This window comes from Canis lupus, chromosome 37, assembly GCF_011100685.1.
Source record: "Canis lupus familiaris isolate Mischka breed German Shepherd chromosome 37, alternate assembly UU_Cfam_GSD_1.0, whole genome shotgun sequence".
Classification (NCBI taxonomy): Eukaryota; Metazoa; Chordata; class Mammalia; order Carnivora; family Canidae; genus Canis; species Canis lupus.
The window spans coordinates 23,763,053-23,786,742 of record NC_049258.1 but is presented as its reverse complement, the minus strand read 5'-3'; positions in this window follow the sequence as shown (position 1 = coordinate 23,786,742).

Sequence of the window (23,690 nt, the reverse complement as noted above, 5' to 3'; positions counted from 1 at the left end):
AGTGAGAAAACCAGCAAATTTACCTCAGCTCTGGATCCTTGTTCTTCTCCTGACCACATAGCACACAAACAGATGCTTACAAAGACAGAGGGTGCTCTCAGCTTTCATTATCTGCAAAATACAGACTGGCACAGTGCATGACAACCCAAATCAGCAAATAACCCAAAAGACCTGTCCATATTTTTAATAGATGGCTTTGTGCAAAAGATGTGCTTGCCTACTTATGTTGCATTCACTCTAGTATCAATGAGAAGATCATGCAGTGCAGAAATTGGCATCAGATACCAAGCGCTCAATTCCTGGTTATGTGATATCAGACAAGTCCCTTAACTTTTCTGAGCTCACAGAGTCGTTATGAGGATCAGATGCAATGACAACTGTGGGGGCCTTTTGTGAACCATACAACTGCATTTGATTATTGCTCTATGATGAAAGTTGAGTGAATCATCTGAGCTCACAACCACGGTTGGGGTGGGACATGGCCCACCCACATTTTGGATGATTAGGAGACACAAGCCGGAGACCAACAATTGCCCCAAGGAAGTCACAGAGCCAATCAGAGTCACAAAGGGACTCTTCTGTTTTTAATACTTTCTGGGATGAAGTTGATGGCATTTGTTTAGATTGGCATTGAAGGGGAATCATTCTGTTGCAAATCCAAGTTGCTTAGAAAGGAGTGGCCGACCCTGCCAACAATTTGATTAGAACAGGCACACACTACAGGGGATTAAGAAGGCAGGCATTTCTTGCAGTTTTCTACTGAAATACAGACCACAAAATTAAAGTCCTAGGTATGACCTGGCTTCACAGGAGACTCTGTCCTCTCCTAAGATGAATAAGACTTTCAGGAGCTGCAAATGAGATTCTTACCATAGAGATTTAGAGAGACCAGTATGCTTCAGTTGTCCTTCAGTATTTTAGAATCACTGAATTTTAGAGTGGATAGAAATGAAGAGTTTATTGCAAGTGAACTCCTCTAAGTGCTGAAATTTAAAAGGGGAAGAAGAAGAAAGAAGAAGAAGAAGAAGAGAAGAAGAAGAAGAAGAAGAAGAAGAAGAAGAAGAAGAAGAAGAAGAAGAAGGAGGAGGAGGAGGAGGAGGAGGAGGAGAGGAGGAGGAGGAGGAGGAGGAGGAAGAGGAGGAGGAGGAGGAGGAGGAGGAGGAGGAGAAGAAGAAGAAGAGGCTGTTATTGTTATGGAAAGAATCATTGAGGTTCTACACTTTAAGGACAGTAAGAGCCCCAGTAATAGCCTAGGCTGTTATTGGGCATAGGGTATTGGGCCAGATAAGGACTGCCTCCAAAGCTCAATTTAGCAATAATTACTGGCAGAAAAGGGGGATAGAGAAAAATAAAGAGGACATATTTAAAATTCCTGAACCATTCTCAAGTTTCTTTCAAAATATCAAACATCTGATCAGGTTCATTTAGGTCAGGTTGGATTAGAATTGTCACCCAGATATCTATTCATTGTCAAAAGTTCAAAGAGTGACTCAATAGGTATCTGACAAAGTTTGAAGAAACTCCTCATCCAAGCTGGATATCAATCTCAAGCCAGTGGGTTGAGATTGGACATAATGGAGTAAAGAAGGCATATAAGTCCTCAAGGAAGAGTGCCTTTAGGAATTCTGGTCTCCCCTGCATTTCTAAGGGTGCATGTTCTCACATTAAATTTCAATTCCCATAACTCTTGGTTGAGAACCTTAGCCCTCTTCCCATTCATCAGACAGAGGGAGGTACTTATGTTACAAAAGCCAAATTTCAACCCAACTGGAGCAAGCACCGGTCTCCAATCCAGAGATGGGAAGGAGGAAAAGATGGTGCCAGGGACCATACCACCACTGTCTCCAAAGACAAGGTACGATCAAGGCTAGTTGTACTCAACAGGCAACGTAGCCATAGTGTGCCTGCATGAACATGTACCTTTGAAGGAAACCAATGCCATCTAGATTTTTCCTACTTAATGTTTCCACCATCCCAGGGGCATCTCTAATGACCAATAGATGGGCAACAGTAACTTTGGTTAGCATGAGCATTCTGGATTATTTACTCATTGAGGAGAAAGGGTAGGGAGGAGAAACAAGAAGAGTTCACAGAAATATATATGTGTATATATAAATAAATATATACACATATATATTTCTCTCTCTCTCTCTCTCTCTCTCTCTCTCTCTCTCTAGATTGCCCAATGTTGTATTTGAAACATGTGAAATTAAGAACCTGAACTGCATTCAAATTTTATTTTAGTGGCTAAGTAATTTTTATTCCACCACAGCCATAATGGAAAAAAAAATTAAATAAGTAACTAAAACAAGTGTGTTTCCAACATCAAGTAAGCAGGTAGACATCAGAGTTCTGGTTTCCTTACTATCCCTTTCCTAGGTGCTGTCACTTTTTCTACATCTGTCATTGTCCAGCCATCTTCTTGCACTTCTATCCTGAACCTAAGAGGGACCTCAGCATCTATTCTGAGCAAGCTTTCCAAAGAACTTAGACACGTTTGGATCTTCGTGCTCTAGGAGCTTTGGGATCTCAGAGGCTAGGGGCTTGTGACTCTTCTGTGACATGATTGGATACCTGGTATTAGGAGATTTAGCTGATTCCTAAGTAACACTAAACTGTACTGAAAAAAAGAATTGAGAAGAAAATGTGTGTGGCAATGTTAAGTATGTGCCCACTGAAGCTCAGTTCTTCCCATAGCCAACATTTGGTGGTCGGCTGATTCTCAGGGTATTAACACCACATAGGAATGCAAGCCCAGAAGCCTGGGGTAGAGACTTAGAGTTCTGAGCTCCATGGAAGGCCCACCATTGACAGCCAAAGTTTTAAAATGTGCTTGACAAGCAGATAGAAAAATTGGCTGTACATGCCTCTACTGTAACACAACTATTTGCTTTGAGGACTGTGCCTGGAGTTATTGCTTTGAGGGAAAAAAATGCATAATTTTGGAAAAGAATGGCTTACTCCTACAAAGGACCCTGGTCTGCAGCCTTCTCTGTGGGGACTTCAAGGGCTGCCTTCTGTAGTTATGTTCCGTATCGGCATTGTTCAAAGTCACTCAGCTGGGGCTTCCTGTCATCTAGCCCAGGGAAGAGACACCATTCCTAGAGACACAAAGAACAGGTCCAAGTACTTATATATCTAAGGCAGACATGCAGATGGCAAAGAATATGTGGAAGGGACAGATCACAGAAAGAAAACTATTGATTGATTTAATATTGGGGTGTCTCATAGGTAAAATGTATGAAAGAGGCAGTGCACATTGTTTATTAGTAAATTAAATTGAGCTTGTTTTATACCCAAAGTTTTTTCTTGCTTTGTTTTTATTGTGTTTTTTTTTTTAATAACCAATCGCTTTGTAAACTAAAGAATAAATACAGGCAAAATATACTCTTTAGGTATCAACTCCACTCCTTGGATTTTCAGAAAAAAAAAATGGGGTTGGAATTCCTGTTTTACCATTTCCTCACCATATCACTTTAGACAGAGAGTCAAATTCTTCATCTGCAAGATGGGGCCAGTAACACACTTTTTACTGGACTGTCACGAAGATGATTGCTTTCTGGCCCAGGCGTGTGCTACCAAATAGACCTGCAGTAGGTGAGAGCTGTAACTATCCTTGCCGTGATGTGCACAAGCTGGTGTATAACTGTCTCACGAATAAATAAGCCACAGGGTTCACAGGACCATTAACAAAAGCACATTCTACAAGCTGCACGAGCCCCTGTGAAATCAGCTCCATCATCCAACCAATGGTGGAAAGAGTAAAAGCTCAACTTTATTGCATATGATGGGCTCAAGTGCTGGCCACCTTGCAGTAGGAGCAGGGTAAATTCCTTTACCTTTTGTGGTGTAGTCCCTTCATCTCCAAAATGGTCGTCATAATAGTACCTACTTCATAACGTTGGACTTGAGGATTAAATGAGACAATCCACATAAAATGTGCTTGAAACAAATGTCTGGTACATAGTAAACACTGAATAAAAGTTCATCATATCTATATTGTATGGCCCATCTTATAGTCAGGATCTGGCTAGAGGAATGGAGCTGTTTTTTATTAAAGTTAGTGCAGTCTGTTTCATCTCTTTTGGGATTTGGCGGGGAGGGGTTGCTGGTTGTGGGGGGAGCTATGAACTGAATGGATTAGGCTGGAGAATTGACCTATGTCTTATGATCAGTTGGGGGACTCTGGTGACATAGGGAGAAACCCCTGGTACTGATCACACTTGGGGATTGGAGGCTGGACCTAATGTGATATTAAGTATCCTGATCTGTAAAAAGAGGTGGGTAAGGTCTACTTTTGAGAGCTATTGGTAAATGATGGGAGTACCACATGAAGGTTTTGGCACACAGTTGGCACACACATGCTTGTTTAATTGGCTTTATTGGGAGGACACAGACAACTGGGGAGCAGTGGAACCTAGGAAGGACATGGCCAGGTGGAAATGTCGATGAGTGTTAAGAACACTGGCTGTCTTCATTCTTTGCATGGCAGGTGGTCTGGCAAGGAGAGAGAGGTTGTGTGCTAGGCATTCACTCTTGCACAGAATAACCACTAATATGGCCATAGATTAAAAATACACAGAACATTCTCAGCCTCCCTCCCACAAAGAAATCTCCTACTGTGGTGAAGAGAAATCCAATTCAACAAGGGAATCCTTGGTTTCTCTGGCCTCTACATCTCCTCCCTTCTGTTCTGGTTAAGCTGCCACTTATGTAACCATTGCAATAAAACAGTGTGTTACATACACTCCTCATTCTTGTTTTATAGACAAGAACCAAAACACAGTGAGACTGAGAAACAAACCCTGGGCCTCAAAGCTAGTGAGCACGAGAGCTATGATCTCAATATATACCTTGACATACCATGTCTCTGGCTCCTTGCAAAGATCACGGTAGCCTCAGGTCCTTCAGCCATGCCTGCAAACACACACAGCAGGCTGGTCAGAGAAACCAGTAGTGGGGCCATGCCAGCAAAGGGGTGGGTGTGGGCTGGATTTTCTGCCCCTGTGACTTTTTGCGAGTTCCCAAAATTATTCCAAAGGGAGTTGAAATAGCAAAATGGGGAGCTGCCTGGTTATGTCTGAATTCTATAAATCAGGGCTTTAGGTGAAGGATGATTTTTCTTTAAAAAAAAAAAAAAAAAACAAAAAGAAAGAAAGAAATGCAAAAAAAAGCCAGCTCTAGAGGAACTTAGCACCCTTTGTTGGTGTTCTTCTCGGAAGCTTATAATGAGCTCATAAATGCTAATGAGGAGTGTTCTGTGGTTCCCAGCAGCGCAGTTAGAGGACAGAATTGCACCAGGGCTGGGGATCTGTGCCCACCCCTGATCTGCACCCCTGCTGCTGGGCCACTGGGCCAGGCTGTTTGCAGCGGGAGGGGCACCATCATCTGCTCTGTCAGTTCCCACACTTGCCCACTTGCACCCTCTCCACAGCAGTGCCTCTGGCCTAGATTATCTCCCCTGGGATGATGGCTTCAAAGTCCTCTTTGAAAAGTCAACCCTTGGAGTTGTGAGCTCTCCCCAGGCTTGGTCAGTAGCTATGTGCTGAGTACCCATTACTGTGCCCAGTTAGCCGGGAGCTGTGCGAAGTGGCTCCCCACGCGCTGCCTCTGGTCTCATCACCCTGTCATTTAGCAGCCTCCACAACGTGGCCCGAAAGTATCTGTCCCAACCACAAGCCCACTGGGAACAGAGGGTGTGTAGGCTGAGACAGGGGACAGGACTAAAGGAAGGAGTTATCTACAAGGTAGAGCAGGGTTAAGGGGAGGGAGGGATGGAGATGCTCCTGCCCTGCCAGGATCCAAACTGAAGAGCTTCACCATCCCTAGGCCCACAGGGATAGGAGGAGGGAGCAGCTCTGAGCAGCCTGGCTATAGGAAAGGGTTGCTGCCTCTGCAGCCTGGCATGGGGATACCTAGAGGAGATATCTCCTGGCCTCGTCCTCCTCTCTCAACCCCCAGCAAGAGTCAGCAACGAGGGAGTCCATTTATGCAGCCCAGGGGCAGCATCTGGGTCTCAGAGCAGGCTGAAGAAGAGCGGCATGCCCAACAAGGGGGAACTGAGGGGAATATCCAGCTAAACGACCCTCCAACCATATCTCTTAGGTTCCTGAAGGGATCTGAGCATCCAGGCCAGCATGACCTTCTATTCCTGCCACCTGTTGTTCCCCTGCCTGCTGCTTCCTCAAGCAGATCTGTCCATACCCATGTCAACACACTCCTTACATTTCAGACTTGACAGTAAATGTCAGGTTCTCCTTGAAATGTCCTCTGAGCAGCCCAGTCTCTTAGTCAGCCTTGTATTATAGGCATTTTTGTGCTTCTCTAAGACATTATCTCCATTTATCTCTATAAGTCAGTTGAAGAAAAGGACCGTGTCCAGCACTTCCTTTGCTTTGCAAGAGCAGATCCTTCTCCAGTGGGTACGGGAAGGGTGGACCAGAGGTACAAAGGTAGAGGAGGAAGGTCATCATCTGCCTGTGAAGCCCTTAGATCATCCCTCCATATAGTCAGTGGATTGTAGGTAGATGCCTCAAACCAGGGAAAAGGTGGGCCCAGGGCAAATTTGTGGCTCTGAGTCTCATAAGAAATATCTTTTCTCCTCTGCCTGATGGCTTGAGGGAAGGAGAGGACAGGGAAGTTGGGAATAGGAATGCTGATGTAAGTCCTTGGGGATCTGGAAAGACACACTCTGTTCTTTGACCAACATGATCTTCTTACTCTGTGGATTGTGTAAAAATATCAAAGTATTCATCACAGAACATTGTTTAGAAATCATTAAAGGTCTTAGTCTACTGCATCCCTCTTTCTACAGCCACCGTAGTGGTGATTCAAAGAGAGGAAGAACCAGGAAAGAAGAGGAAGTACATGTCAATTAAAACCCCCTATGTAGTGTGGGCCCCTGGGACGTTCTGCTAAAAATCCCTTGCTTAAATTTAATTCTTAGAATCCTATGAGGTGGTGCTCCCAATTTACAGACAAAGAAACTGGGACTCCAGAGAAGTGATGTCCCCAGCTCACTGGTCACCCAGGAGTGGAGTCTGACAGGAGTCTGACATTTCCGAGTGCTTGGCACCACTTCAGACATCAGCCCCTGCTCTTCTGGTGCCAGGTCGCAGTCGTCTAAAATCACAGTGTGGAGGGCAGTTGGGTGGCTCAGCGGTTGAGCGTCTGCCTTCAGCTCAGGGTGTGATCCTGGGGTCTTAGGATCGAGTCCTACATTGGGCTTCCCACAGGGAAGGAGCCTGCTTCTCCCTCTGCCTATGTGTCTGCCTCTGTCTGTATGTCTCATAAATAAATAAATAAAATCTTTAAAAAAAAATCAGTGTGGATCTTCTGTACTTGCAGATGGTCACCACATTAGACCCTGGGCTAAGAAATGAAGAGCCTTCTCCTTCTACAGGCTGGAGCCTCACACATGGGGGTGATGGCTGTCAGTGGATGGCCAGCCCTGCTGAGGCACTGTGCCCACCCAGGATGATGAGGAACACATGGACGCAATCTAGGGTTTTCAGGATCTGTGCTGTCACCTGCATCAGAATCCCTTCACCAGTAGGGCAAAGAGGCTGAGGGGTCCTGAGCTCCTAGATGATTGGATTCCTAGAAACTGCCCCAACTTGTGTGGGGACAGAGGGCTGGGCTTTTGGAGCTATGGTCTCTGGGAAGGGCCTGGAGATTTTGCACACACTTGGGGATCCTTATGTTTCCATCTCTTTCCTGTATGGTCTCCTGGCTTCTGGCAGTGCTTCTCTCCCATGATGGAGTCTTGGGAGTCTGCTGCTGAGGTAAGACCGGGTAGGTCAAGAAGAAGATGCAAAAAAAAAAAAAAAAGGCAAGGAGAAATCAAATGGTCTGCATATACTTAAGGTACTGACAGGCAAAGCCTCATGCAAAAGTCTTCCCTTGCGGGGACCTGCTCCTCTGCTCACTCCCAGGAGCGAGTGGGGACTGGAGCGGGTCTTACCAACATCAAAGCAAGGCCGGCTTGGTCCATTGACAGTGAAGGTCAGGGGGACAGTCTTCATGGGACTGAAGGGGTTAAAGACATGTGCAGCATCTGGCCAGATGAGGCTCTTTGAAAAAGAAGAAAGAAAGAAAGAAAGAAAGAAAGAAAGAAAGAAAGAAAGAAAGAAAGAAAGAAGAAAAAGAGAAAAGAGGACAGAGAAAGAAAGAGAGAAAGAAAGAGAGAAAGGAAGAGGAAGGAAGGAAGGAAGGAAGGAAGGAAGGAAGGAAGGAAGGAAGGAAGGAAGGAAGGAAGGAAGGAAGGAGAAAGAGTCAAGACACCAGGAGGAAGGAGAGGACGCGCTTCCAGGGAGGTGCAAGGAGGCGCAGTGCGTGTCCCAGGGCGGGGTGCAAGCGAGGGCGGTGCCTGCTGAGCGCCCCGGGGAGGGGTAGGGGGGAGCGCACCCCCGGGTGGGTGGGGGGTGGGGAGCGCACCCCCGGGTGGGGGGTGGGGTAGGGTGGGGAGCGCACCCCCGCACCGCACGCGGGACCTTGTGCACGGCCTGAAGGGGCTGCAGGGAAGAAATGCACGGGTGTGGTGGGAAGAGAAGACAAGCCCAATCCCAAAACTGCTAACGCCACGGAAGGGGGAATCTTCTAAACCCCCTCCTGGCCGCCTTCCACCTCGCTTTCTCCTCGGTCGTCTTCACTGCTGTCTCAGGTTTCCATAAACAGTGCAGTTATTTATTTTATTTTTGTTTGAAATGTTAAACAAGCCCCGAAAGGAAAAGCTGTTGAGGCATCTCGTGGCGTCTCGGGAGAGCAGCTGCACCGCCAGCAGATTCTGCGAGGGCTTGGCGAGGTCGCCCATCCCCTCTCCCCTGCACCCCCGGCCGGGGCTCTCACGGAGCCCCCGCGCACCCCTGCCCTGGCTCGGGGGCCCTGAGCCTTCCGGGCTCCTTAAGCCGACCTGTCTCTGCCCCCAGAGTGCAGCTCACCCTCCTCGCCCTCCACGGAGAACCTCTGGTCTGGAAGGGTGTCTCGGGGTGGCAGGGAGAGCGGCTATTCTGAGGTCAACGGCAGCTCCCAGAATCAGGGCGGACTTCACCCAGTGCTTCTTAGGCACTAGGGACCACTGAAGATGAAAGTGGGGTACCCTTCCTAACACATTTAGCCCTCAGCCCAGGCCTGTGGGCAGGTGCCGTGATTTGCTCCCATTTTACAGATGAGGAGCCTAAGGCACGAGGAATTAAGAGGTTTGATTATAAGAGACAAAGCCAAGCGCGCTGGGCCTGGGGTGAGGCCGGTCACAGGGCCCCGAGCCCAGAACGTAAGAGGGACACGCACAAACTCAGTCATCAAGATAAATAATATTTCAGTGCAATATTTTTTAAAAGCCCAAAGCCATACAAAAAAAAAAAAAAAAAAACCCACAGCGTAACAGTGTATCAAGATGTTAAATAAAGACAGGCCCAGAAGATTCAGTTCCAGTCATTCTGGCTGTAGCTCCTCACCACCACCACCCCCACCGGGCGGTGCTGCTTGTTGGCGTTCATTTAGGACAAAGCAGATCCTTGCTTTCATGCAAGTTACCTTTCTGGTTCATTCTTGTCCGCCTCCCGTGGTTGGGGGGCTGCTTTCCTCACTGGAGAGAGGAGAAAAGGGAGACAGAGACAAGCTTTTCTATCTGTTGTTTGTTTATATTTGCTTCTGCCTTCAAAGAACAGCAAACCCAAATAGAATTTCAAGCGGGACTTCATCTCAAATTCCTTCTGAGGCCGCTGCTCTTTCCATGAGCTCACAGCTGCCTTGGTGAGCTCTTCTCTCCCTCCCTAGCCTGGAAAGGAATCAGCCAGGCAGGAGGGGGGAACCTCTCCCAGGGGGGCAGCAGGAGAAGTTAGGACAAGTCGGTTCTCATAGCCAGACCCACCCTGGAGACACCTCGTGCTCAGCCAGGCCGGCCCTTTGCCAGCCTTCCCACTGCTGCACGGAGCCAGGGCACACGTTACAAAAGACCCTCCTTCTGCTTTCTGGCTCCTCATTGGTCTGTCCAGGGCTGCCTTGCCCCCCCCCCCCTTCTGGACTTGACAGCACACAAGAGGCAGGTGTGTGTGTGCACACGGGCCTCCATCCCCACTCCCAGTGCCGCTCCTCTGAGGAAGGGGTCACGGGCTTGCAGCGGGGGTGTAGAGACAGGTGGGGGCAGGGAGGAAAAGGATGGGGGGGTAGACCCCAGGGCCAGAATCCAGCTCTTGAAGAGGAGAAATGGAATGCTATCTCCAACCCAAAATTTAGGTCACTGGAACTCTTACGGTGTGGTACAGATACCTGTTGGACGGCACTGTCTCAATGTGCCAGGAGCAACATTTTAGAAGATTTGAGGCAGATGTGGAGGGAACTGTAAAGAGGTCGGAGAGGTAGGGTGAGGCAGAAGGCATCTCTATCCATCCTGTCTTCAAGAGACTCGGCCCTCCTGGACCCAGACGCAGTGGCCCTCTCCCACTCCTGGGATCCGGTTGCCATGTCTCATTTCTTCCCCTCTGGGTGCCCCTCCCACACTGACTTCTAATTGCCCCCTCTCCTCCACACCCCTACTCCAAGGTGAGAGAAAGAACAGGGCTTCGGAGCCAGGCAGGGGTAGGTCCAAGTGCAGACGGCCTTTGCTACTCACTAGGTGGCCCGGGACTGCTTGCTCGCCCTCTCTCACCTTAGCTCCGGATCTGAGATCTGTAAAATACAACAAGGGTGTCTACGTCCAGACTCTGGTACAGCTCTCAGCAAAGTGAGATGCTAACCCAGCTCCCTAGCTTCTTTAAGACCCTTTCAACATGGCCTCATCTTGCTCACCCTTCAGAGTGATGCAGGCCCTTTCAGAAACCGGTAAAGATGGTCTTTAGTATTCAGCCTTCACAGCAACTTCCTAGATTTTCCCACCCCTCTCACCCACCCCCCCATATGCAGAATTCCACACCCCTCCTCCAGCACGTCATCAAGGTGGGATGAAGCTTGAGGGTATGCCATAAATACTACCCTTTTCCCGGAATTCTGAGCCAACAGAGATGTAAGAAAAGAAGAATAAAGCAGGTGGAGAGAAAAATATCACCTCAGTTACTGTTAAAGCTGGTGAATGTGTCTTAATCTGGGGACGAGGGGGGTTTTCTCATTCTGAGTCCCAGAATTGTACAGCATTCCCCACCTGGTTGCGGACATTGCTGGGCTTCGGCCGACTCCCCTGGAGGGTGGAGTCTGTCTCTCAAAAATCTCAAGACCTAGAGGGGCAAGGCAGAGCATGAGTGGGCTTACTCCAAAAGTAAAAGCACAAAGAGGGGACCAGGCTACACCTTCCCTTCCAAATTCACCAAATTCCATTACTTCTCCAGGGAAGGAGTGAACAGGTGAGAGGAGACCAAGAGTGTTTGCCTAATGGAATCCCCTATACTTAGAAGGAAATATCAAAATAAAGATATACTCAACATCCCCTCCACCCTGATACAACTATTTTGTTTCCTTCAATCTGATATCAAGAACAAAAACAATAAACATACATATACACATATATATTCCATTAGGCGTGTGTATATAGATACATAATGTTATCTAAAAGTTAGAAAATTAAAAAAATTAAAAATAATAAAAGAACATAATAGAGACTATCTTTTAATATTTTTGTGGACAATAAGTGGAATAATGCCACTTAGGACTTAATAAATGCACTTAATACATTCTAATTATAATAGCAACCAGAAGCGTGACTAAGAGCTGTGCTGGGGGCCACGGAACAGGCAGGAGCAATGGCAACTGACACAAGCATACAGATAACATTTAATTCACCACGTGTGAGAAGAAGAAACACCGAAAGAAGAGCCCAACGGAGAGAGAAATGGCAGTGACCTATGGTGATCAGGGACGTCCCCATGGCCAAGGTGACATGCGTGCTTTGGGTTCTGAAAAGATGTTCTCAGGCAAAGAAGTTGGGCCAAGAAGAGTCGCCCAGTCTGCATGAGGTGTTACGTTCTCGAAGTGACAGTAATGGAAAGCAAAGTTTTGGGTTTGCCTCCACACCCCAACCAGCCTCTCTTCGGGCTCAGGGCCAGCCTTAGCTATAGGAAAAGTAGTAGTGGCGGTGAGGTTGGCAGACCCTTTAGATGAGGAAGCGGGGCGTAGCCTCCCTTCCAGTCCACTTGCCTCATCATCAGGGGTCGTGCCCCCGTGGGGGATGCTGTTTAGAGCTGAGGGCTCATCTCTGTCTGGTTCTAGCACCTTCCTACTAATGCTCATCCCTTAGAGGCAAACCTCTAGCTAACTGGCTTGCTCATTAGGCAGTATTTCCCCAGCCCATGTTTTCCTCTGTGCCTCTCTGGTCCAGCCCCTCTGGGCCACAACGACAATCCAACCCCTTCCCCAGAGCCCACACCCTACCACGGGTTGGCACCCTTTTATCAGGCCACATCTCTGGGCGTTGGTGGTGCAGAGCAAGCTAATGTCAGCACTTCCACCTCTCTTCCCAAGCCAGTCCCTCGGGCCCCTTAACCACACGCCATGCTGTCTTCTGACTTTCTCCCTGTCTGTCAGCACATTCCCAGTCTTCGGCTAACCCGCCACACTCCCCTGGACACGTGAGAGCACCTCCCTAGCCTAGATGCATACATTTTCTCCTGGTTCACCAGAAATTGTGGCAGCAGAGTCGTAGAAGGCTACGGGGCCGTGTTAGAAACCCCAAAGCAGAATCCTGTGTTAACCTGCAGGAGCGAGAGCACGCAGTCCTTTCTGGGTTCCCTGCTTTGGGTTCTGGGGCCCACGGAGGACCCAGATGGGGCATCCCAATGTTCAAGTCATTTGAAGGTTGGCTGCTCAAATCCAATCCCTGTTTTATTTTAGTGGTGGGCTGATAGAAATTTTAGCAGTGGACTTTATCTATTCCTGAAACTCAGCTATCAACAAACTCATCTGAGTTCTCTGTTTCGTATAAAAAGAAATCTTATTACCAAGACCCAGGCTCAGCCCACTGACATTTTCCCCATATTGGAACAGTGTTAGAAACAACTCCCTGACTGAATCTGCTCCAGGGCAGACAGAAAGGTCAACACAGAAAGTCATTTGAAAGAGAAAATGCCAGGCAGCCCGAGTGGCTCAGCGGTGTGGCTCCACCTTCAACCCAGGGCCTGATCCTGGAGACCTGGGATCGAGTCCCACATCGGGCTCCCTGCATGGAGCCTGCTTCTCCCTCTGCCTCTTCTCTCTCTCTCTCTCTCTCTCTCTCTCTGTGTGTGTGTGATTCTCATGAATAAATAAATAAAATCTTTAAAAAGGAAAAAAAAAAAAGAAAGAAAATACCACATGGTGTGTTGTATTAATATCACTCCTAAAAAAAAAAAAATACCACTCCTGCTCAGGGACAGGAGTGCTAAGTCGAGTGAACTTGACTGAGAAGAAAGTATTCAAAATAAAGTAAATAGTGTTCTAGGTGACTTTTAGGGGAAACCTCTTTTGCTGGACACAGCCGTGAGAGATGACACTAGTTTGACCCAGAACAGCTGTCGTGACCATGGCTGGTCGCAGAGGCTAGAAACTTCCTATTATTCTGATTCCTTCTCCGCACTCCTTCTCCAGGTGGCTCTAGTGTCCTACATTTCCAGTTCCATTGCTACCCCTTGGCTAGACCCCACCTCATTGACTTCCCCTTGGATTATTGGGACAGTCTCCCCCATCACCCATCATCTGACTTTTCATTTCATCCATCTCAACCCACCTAGCACTCTAAGACCAGACTGATTTTCCTGACTTAATCCATTTAAGTCATTTTAGTAGGCCTTCATGGTCCATCAAAGAGCAAACTCTTTAGCTACCATCCAAAGCTCCCCAAAAACTCTCCTCATCTGGCCCTCCAGCCATGTGATTCTGTTCCTCTCCGTGACTCACTGTTAAACCAGTTCCATCCTTCTGCACCCTACCTTTCTTTCTGTAGGAACCACATCAAAATCACCCCATCCTCCTTACTTTTTATCCTATTGACTAGTAACCATCCCTTCAGATCTGTCTTACAGTAGGACATATATGTGATTGGGTAGCCCAGCGCCCCTTTATTCGGGGATTTCATTTCTTCCTCATTCTGTTCCCATGGGTCGGCACCTAACCCAACATGACCAACACAAGTGTTCTATCTCTAAGCCACAGTGATGGGTCTATATTTGATGATAAAAGCCACACAAGAGTAGTCACGCTCTTCTGGAAGGTTTGACAGATGGGTGCTGGAGGGGAGGACGTCTACTGGGTCAGGGCTCCGTCTTTCTTGGCACCTGGGGCTCCAGGCTCTGCTGTTCATGTTGGCTTCACTCTCGGGCAGAGTCCTGATACCATCACAAGTCTTTGGATACATCTGGAGCTGAAGCCAGTTCTGCTCTTGGACTTAACAGTTGTGTGAAGCAATAAATAGGTCCCTGTTCACTTTCAATAAATAATTCCATTCTGTTTTTCATAAATAAGTTCCTTTTGGCTTAAGTTAAAGTTGAGTTTCTACCATTGATAATTTAAGAGTCCTGACCAAGACCTTCACCACACTTGTAAGTACAAAGAGACACACATGTTTCACCTCATATTATTTATTGGAGTATAAACATCATTCCTACAGAGCACACGGTAGACTGCTCCAGGGCAGCTTATCTTACACATATCTGTGCCCTCTCTGGTACCTAGCCCATAATAGGACTTTAAACATACTGTTTCCTTGGTTGAGTGAATGAAAAGAAGGATCAGACAAAAATAACCTATTCCCCAACATGACTCTCACTGACCACCCTCATCCATCCGTAAACTCTGGAAATGTAGGCAAATACACTTTTTGTTGTCAAGGACATTTTCAATTCTTAAAAATAAAATAAAATAATAAAACAACATTATGTTTCCAGGCTTTATGGACACCCTGCCAAATTCTAAGTGGGGAAACATGACTTGAGGGCTGGATGGATTCAGACTTTCCCACACCTCTGGGTCTGAGCCACGTCAGCTGAGAGATACTGTCCCAGCTCCGTGTGACCTAGCGATGCCCACGCCTCCCTGGACCTAGGAACCAAGGAACTGATGAGAGAGGCTTTTAAAGATAAGAAAGAAGAGAGCGGACCTCTTGGAGAGCACCCCAAAAAGGGGGCTGGCATCAAGATATGTACGGTGCACAAACAGTGGCCTGAAAATCCAGGTGTTGTCCATACTTCTTACTAGCTGGGATGAGATCCGACTAGATTTCCGTCTTGTTCTATGACAAAATGATCTGTTTATCTAAAGGGATTTTAAGGAGTGCTTCAGTTTTTTTTAGTGTTTGTGTCTTTTATTTTGATTTCCTGCTTCTTCATATTTGGGGTGGGTTGGCCCAAGCCTCTAGACGGGGGCTTCTCTGGTACAGAAACTACTGGAACACAAGGCCTACTTTTGCCTCTGACTTTCTTGCCGGACCAGCACTGCACACCCTTCCCCCGCCTCCACCTACCCCAAACCACTGTTCTTTCACTGTTCTTCGGAAAGAACCCAGTGGCCCAGTGAGTAGCTATTTCCAGTTGGCTAGCCAAGTGGAAACTGGGTCAGAGCCCGAGCCCGCTGTGCCTCTTTGGTGCCCACTGAGGACGGTGGGCAGACAGCGCTCTGTGGCTATTCTCTCCTCTCCTCCCTGCCTCGTGCTGAGGGTGGGGGTGGGAGGCTTGATTCACTTTGTCTGGCTGTACAGCCCCCACCCCTTCATTCTGCATACATACCTAGCAGGTTCGGACGCCAACACACACCTGACAAGACCTGTCTCCTTGCTTCATGGCAACAAGCAGAGGCTCCATTGGCATCAGCTGTCCCCAGCTGGGAGCAGATGTTTCTGGTTGTGAGGCAGGGCCCCATCTTTCTCCCTGAGGTCAGACTCCTACCTACAAGGATGTCTTGCCTGCCCGTCACTGGGTTTACCACACAGACGCTGGAACAATGTGATTTGAATGAAATTATTTGAGGACTGCCAGTGACTGGCCACCTGCATCCTTGCTCAGCTTGACTGCAGACTCCGCTCCCTTTCCAGCCAGCCTCCTGAGAGCAGTCTTCACCCCCGTTCCCTGCTGGCATCTACCTTCCCCTCCTCCTAGTATCGCAGCACTCGTCCCCACCACTGACTGAAAGGGTTCCAGCCCTGGACCCCAGGAGGGACTGAATTGTGTCCCTGCATACAAAGTTTAATTGTCACCTCAAATGTGACTGTAGGGAAGTAGGGCCTTTCAAGAGATGATTAAGTTTACAAGAGGTCACAAAGGTGGGGCCCTAACCCAATAGGACTGGTGTCTTGTTGAGGAAGAGGAAAAGATTTCAGGAGTGCGTGAGCACACAGAAAAGGTCACGTGAGGCCACAGCCAGAAGATGGCCATCTGCCAGCCAAGGAGAGAAGCTTCAGGAGAGAGCAGTGTTGGCACCCTGGTCTTGCACCTCTAGCCCCCAGAACTGTGAGATGACAGATTTCTGTTGTTTGCCCCCAGCCCTCTGGTACTTTGTCATGGAGGCCCTGGCGGACTAACACGGCCCTCGTGATGTTCTTGTCAAACTCAGAGAGTGCTGTGACCTCCCTGTGGCACGCCAGGCTGTTAGGAGCCCTTCACTGAAACTCTGCTCCACTGGTTCCCCTCTCACCACTGGGGCTACAGGTAGTTAGGTGAGGAAGGCGGAGGCCTCATGATGACATGGGCCTTCTCTCTCTCCTCCATGTGAGAACACCATGGGAAGCAGCCATCTGCAAACCAGAAATCAGGCCCTCACCAGAGACGGGCCTGTGGCTGCCTTCCTTCCCAACCCCTAAAACTATGAGGCACACATGTCTGATGTTTAAGTTGAGCATCTGTGGTAAATCTGGTATAGCAGGCTGGACTCACAGACTCGCAAACGTCTCTCAGACTGCTCTAGAGTTCTCATCTTTTTTCACTGGGATTACTGGAACAGTCGTGAAGCTCGTCCCACGCCCTCGCTCTCATTGCCTTTACTCCATCCCTACTCTTGGGCCCAAAGAGTGAACATCCTAGAATCCTAACACTAGGCTGCCAAAAACTGCCTGTGCCCCCTGTACCCACAGCCACTTGGTGTTTCTCCCACACCCCCTCCCAAAGGACTGGCACTCACCCTGCTCTGCCACCTGCCACCTCATAACTCAGGGCTTCACACCTGCTGCCTGGAGGTGTCCTACCTCCCTGGAGTGTCCTCCCCCTGGAGTGTCCTACCTCCACCACCAGAAACCCCTAGTCCTCCATCAGTTCTAAGCCCAAAATGCAATCTCCTCTGTGAAGCCTTTCCTGGCATTCCTGGGGCAGATTTCAAGGAAGCCCTTTTGTCACATACATGTGATCCATAGCACATTACTTCATTAACATTATTTTTTTATTGTATTATAAAAACATGTTTGGGTGTCTGGCTTCCAAACTACACTGTAATCTCCTTGGAGGCAGGAATCGTATCTTCCCTCCCTTTTTGAATACCCATCACCTGAATGGTGTCTGCTGCCCAATGGGCTTGCAGTTCGTGGCAAATATTGTTAAGTGAATGAGTGAATAAAGCAACAACCAGATACACAGAAGAGAGTCAAAGGGAAAAGAGCCATAAACCCAAAGGCATCAGATACACTAGAGCTTTGAGGTAAATGAGTCAGGAAACATAAAAATCACCAGTTTGCCAAAGCATTGGCACTCTGTAATATCTCTAAGGGGAAGAAACAGGGAAAAGAAGGCAATGAACTGGAGGAGAAATTCAGTGTGGACCAACAATTTTGACGAAAAGGGTAGCAGCCTAAACTATAATTGCAATAGGGAATTACTGGCTATTAAACTAACTTGATGCAATTTAACTCATTAATTGTTTTTTCAAGTAATGAAAGACTTGGTCTCTGTGGCTTGGGAGAGTATAATTAGTTCCAAGAGGAATGTAAGGAGAGGCAGATTTCAGTGCAACATCAAGATCTTTCTAACAATAAATCTGCTCATATGTGGGCTGGGTCAAAATGCGACCGTTAGTTCTGCTACTTACAAGCTCTGGGGTCTTGAGCAAGTTACTTAACCTCTCTGAGCCCCAATTTCCTCGTGAAAAATGGACATAATAATAATATTCAGCAGAACATAAATATAATGATATAATGTGTTCAGTGGACTGGAGGCACCTAACACATATTGACTGTTATTCGTCGTGGAAGTTAGCTCCCTATAAATGAAACTTTTAGAACTCATTGCTGAGTACAGACATTTCTCTGTTCTTTATACTTTCTCTCTAGCGTTGTAGTTATTTGTAGATCTTATTCTCCAGTAGATTATATATTTTTGAGGGCATGACACAAATATATTTCATTTTAATCATCTCCAGAATCCTTGGACAAAGGAGGCATTCATGAAACATGTGTCGGATTGGGAGATGGAGATCACGTGAGCATCAGAGGAAAGACTGGATCTAGGTCACCTCCAAAGTTTGTTCAGATGTTCAGTCTCTAATTCATTCATTTATTCACTCAACAAATGCCATGAAGTGACAAGCTGTTGGGATACAACAGATCACAGAAACAGATATGGGCTCTGCCTATTGATTCTATCTAAGTCCCTGTTAGGTTAGGGAGCTATATGTTACCTTAACTATACCCTTTGTATCCTTGAGTTGTCTTTTCTTTTTTTTTTTTTTTTTTTTTTTTATTGGTGTTCAATTTACTAACATACAGAATAACACCCAGTGCCCGTCACCCGTTGTCTTTTCTTTCAAAGATTTTATTTATTTATTTTACATAGACAGAAAGAGAGTGTGCTAGCTGCAGGGAGAGGGAGAGCGAATCTGAAACAGACTCTGTGCTGAGTGCAGAGCCCAATGAGGGGCTCCACCTCCCCACCGTGAGATCATGACCTGAGCCAAAACCAAGGGTCGGCCACTTAATCAACTGAACCATCCAGGTGCCCCCGAGCTATCTTAAGGCTAGTGCTGCAATTCTTTGTTTTGCTTCTCTTGGGCTTGCTCACTTTGGGCTATCCTGGAAAGTCACTTAGGAGGAGAGATGCCAAAGAGGAACAAAATGGGAGTGACTATTTTCCAAAACACACAGTTGTTTTTGGAAATGCAAATCCAGATCTCTTGGATAATAAGAGAAGAAATCTTTATGGGTAGAAAAAGGCCTAGGAAGATCTCCAATTGGTGCTATCCTTTTCTGCCTTTTCCATTATACTCTGAAAATCCACCTCAAAGCCTTAGTGTAAGACTATTTGGAAGGTGAACACATGACCTTAGAAAGGGTGCCTTTCTGATGCATAGAGTTCAAACTCAAGAGTGGGAAGTCCAAGTGGAAAGAAAGCAACATAGAACCACATGCCAGATGGGGAGGCTGCTCCATGTAAAGGTAATGTAACAAACATCACGAGTTCACAAAAGATGTGGGCCATTTTCTGGAGATGTCTACTATTCCAGAGACTGCATATTCTCTTTACCTAGAACACAAGTCTTTAACCCTGTGGATCATGAATGGTTTTTGGGAACCTGTGAAATATTAAAATAGCATGTAAAATTGAGTATGTAGATTTTTCTTGGGGAAAGGCTTTATAGCTTACATAAGATTCCCAAAGAAATCTGTAGCCCCTAAAATCTATCATGTTAATAGGAAACATGTTGCCAACTGAGCAGTTATTTTGAGTTGGAGGCGAATGGAAAGTTTAGGAATATATTCCCACAGTGCTTACAACAGCCAGGTCAATCAAACTATTACCTGATTCTGAGCACAGCTCCCATTATTCTTCTAGGAAGTTTTCCTTAAAGAACTCTGAATAATCTATAGCCCTCAATATATTATAACATTCAGAAGATTGTGTGGAAAGGGTTGCCTGACAAGAGGAGTGACCTTCTGCCAAAGGACACAGACAGCCCAAGGTGACCCACAGGGAAGAGCTATCACAGGGATAAATGCCACAACTTCTCTCCATCCTGCAATGTCTTGCCAAAGCTCCCCACTGGCCAAATCCAATAAAAACCAGAGGACACAGGAGCCCATTGATATAGACCATAAGACCAGCCTCCAAAAAGCACAGATTAGATCTACAGGGGCAAACTGAAGACATTCCAGAAGATTGTGCATGTGTGTGCACACATACACGTGCATGTGCATACATGTACACACACATGTGTGGGTATGGGTGTGGTACCTACGTGTAGGGGTAAATAGTCTAAATTCTGATTCACTGATCTTTACCTCTGACAAGTTAGACCAGAGGAAGTCATATAAATAAGGGACTCCTGTATCTTGCTCAGTCCTCTGTGCTGGTCTCAGCAATTAGGATCTCCTCATGCCACCTACCTGGCAACAACCCCAAATTGCAATAAAGAGTAGAGCTAGGAATGGAAATCAGATCTATGTGACTTCAAACCCATGCACTTTTCACTATTCCTTGAAACCCTGGAATGAGAAAGAGAATTTCAGGTACTTAGAGAACTGTGCAGAAAGTGCTTTCAGATCGGGGTTCTTCTGGTTGGAGTGAGGTGGATGGATGAGAAGTAGAGGACGTAGATCCCAGGGCCAGATTTTTGAAGGATTGAGACAAATGTTCTGTTCAAACAGGAACTGTTTTCATATTCAATTAGGTGTGCAGACATGGGCTCATACTCACACACAACACACACCCACAAATACAGTCTGCTGCAAAAAACATACCGAAGAGGGGTAAGGATAGAACCAAAAAGAAGGGTGTGATGGACTAGTTGAAAAACTATAGAGGACACCCTAATAGTAAAAACTCCAAGAATATTCACCAAAGAAAAATAAGAATAGTATAAATTGCATTTTAATCATCATGCAAACATATAATAATTCAGGCTCTGCAGATTCAAAGACCAATACAGATGATGTGTCGCATGGCATTGGGTACTTTAAAAAGCTTAGCAATTGCATTTTGATGCTAAGAGGTTAAACAATGATGGTCTGTTTGCTTCTGGTTGGATTCTTTCAGCCCATGCCAAAATAGTAGCCCAGGGGTAAAATCCACATCTTCCAAGGCTTGGCAGGGCCTTTCTATAGTAGCAGCAACTCCTGAGTCCTTCCTACACCCTGTCTCTTTGTACTGCAATTCCTCCTCCATCCTTGGTGAAAAGGGGGTGCGGTGAATCTAAATGGCAAACCCCATTGCTCAGCCAGGTCTTGGTGTCTGTCTTTGCTTTGCCATGAACTGGCTCTGTAACACTGGGCCACGCCAGTCTCACTATTGGCCTCAGTTCCATCATCTGTAAATGAAAGGATTGAACCAGTGCCTTGTGGTTTCATGTTTAGCCACCCTACTTCTCCTTTTGGATCCCTAATACCTCTACATGTATGCAATGGCTATGCAGAGTGGACACTCCATAAACCCTTGGAAATTATAGAGCAAATCGCAGTTCAATAAATGTCTCTCCAGTCTAGTTTTCATTGTGTGCTTAGCTCTTGTGTTGCTCAATTCAAGTTTATTTCACCAAAGTTCATTTCAATTTGATACTGCCATAAGATACTTAAGGCATTTTAGTACTTTGCAGCACTTCTGGCTTCCTGGGCCACTGTATGCATTTTATACGCCAGTCTCACCTTCCAGCCTAAGCAACACTCTAGGTAACTCCTTGCATGATGACTTATTTCCAAGTGATTACATGTTCTGCTTCCATTCCAAGGATTCTTTCCCCATTCTTCTCTGTCAATCATATCCCAGGTTCTCTGCCAATCACAGTCATGACTTCTTTCTTTCTTTCTTTCTTTCTTTCTTTCTTTCTTTCTTTCTTTCTTTTTTTTTTTTTTTTTTGAGATTTTACTTATTTATTCATGAAAGAGAAAGGCAGAGACATAGGCAGAAAGAGAAGCAGGCTCCATGCAGGAAGCCCAATGTGGGACTCGATCCAGGGACTCCAGGATCACGCCCTGAGCCAAAGGTGGACGCTCAACCACTGAGCCACCCAGGCGTCCCTCATGACTTCTTTCAAACCCCAGCCACACAGGTTGACTCCTTGATGCAGTCTAAGACCAGCTTTCAAAGATTCCAATCACTAAGTCACTTCCAGCACTTTGCTGATCAGATATTTTATACATATTCCCCTCTTGCTCTTCTGTGGTGCTTAAAGCATATGCTTTTCATATTGGTTATCTCTGTGGGACTGAGGCAAATTTTATTTTATTTTATTTTACTTTATTTACTTTTGTTATATTCAACCATATAGTTTCTTCCCCCTTTGTAATTCCACAGAATGCCAAGAACACAGATCCTCCCTCTGGGAAGGAAAAGCCACTGCAACCGGGGATTTGAGGACATACACTAGTGCTTTCATCCGCCAGTATGGTAGTGTTATTCATTTATAACAGGGTTAGATTTTTTTTTTTTAGTGTGTAAAATTAACATTGTTCCAAAAGCAAAATCTATACAAAATGTAAACTCAGAAAAATGCCATCTCTCCAACATCATTATCCATCCTTCCTGCTCCATTTCTTCACACGCCCCGTAAGTAACACATTTAATTTGTTTTGGGTTTATTCTTCCTGTGTTTCTTTTGGCAAAAGTAGGCAAGTATTGCATTTATGTATGCTTTTTTCTTTCTTACACAAAAGGTAGAATTATGCACATTATATTTGTACTCTTTTGCTCTTTGCTTTTTTTCACTTATAAAATACCCTGAAAGTTACTCCATATCAGACACAGAAATCTTTCTCATTTGTTCTACAGCTACATAGTACTCCACTGAGTGGATGTGTCATAGTTAATTCAGTGTACTATGTATGGAAACTTGGGTTGTTTCCAGTATTTTGCAATTATGCACAATACTGCAATGAAGAACTTTATGCATATGTATTTTCATATTGTTGGAGGTGTATTTTCAGGGTAAATTTCTGGAATAGGGATTGCTAGATCAAAAAATAAACACAGGACAGCCCTGGTGGCTTAGCACTTTAGCGCCATTAGCCTGGGTTGTGATCCCGGAGACCTGGGATCGAGTCCCACATCAGGCTCCCCCTGCTTCTCCCTCTGCCTGTGTCTCTGCTTCTCTCTCTCTGTGTCTCTCATGAATAAATAAATAAAATCTTAAAAAAAGAAATAAATAAACACATACGTAGTTTTGTTAGATATTGTCAACTTCCCCTCAAAAGGGGAAGTTCTATCATTTTTCATTCCAACTAGCAGTGAGAGTATTTGTTTCCTCAGAGCTTTGTCAGTAGAATATTTATTTATTTTTTCTATTCTGATAGGTGAAAATTAGTATCTATTTTTAGATTTAGTTTTCATTTCTCTTATTATGAGAAATGTTGAACATCTTTTTATGTATTTAAAGACTTTTTAAAAATTATTTGGACCACATAGAACTACCCTACGATCTCATAATCACACTACTGGATATTTACCCAAAATGTATAAAAGCACTAATTCAAAGGGACATATGCACCCCTGTTAATTGCAACATTATTTTACAATAACCAAGCTATGGAAACAGCCCAAGTGTCCATCAATATAAGAATGGATAAAGAAGCTGTGATGTGTATGTGTGTATAATGGAATATTATTTAGCCATAAGAAAGAATGAAATCAGGACAGCCCGGGTGGCTCAGCGGCTTAACACTGCCTTCAGCCCAGGGCCTGATCCTGAAGACCCGAGATCGAGTCCCGCATCAGCCTCCCTACATGGATCCGGCTTCTCCCTCTGCCTGTGTCTCTGCCTCTCTCTCTCTCTCTTTCTGTCTCTCATGAATTCTGGGGTCCAGGATCGAGTTCTGCAATGGGGCTCCC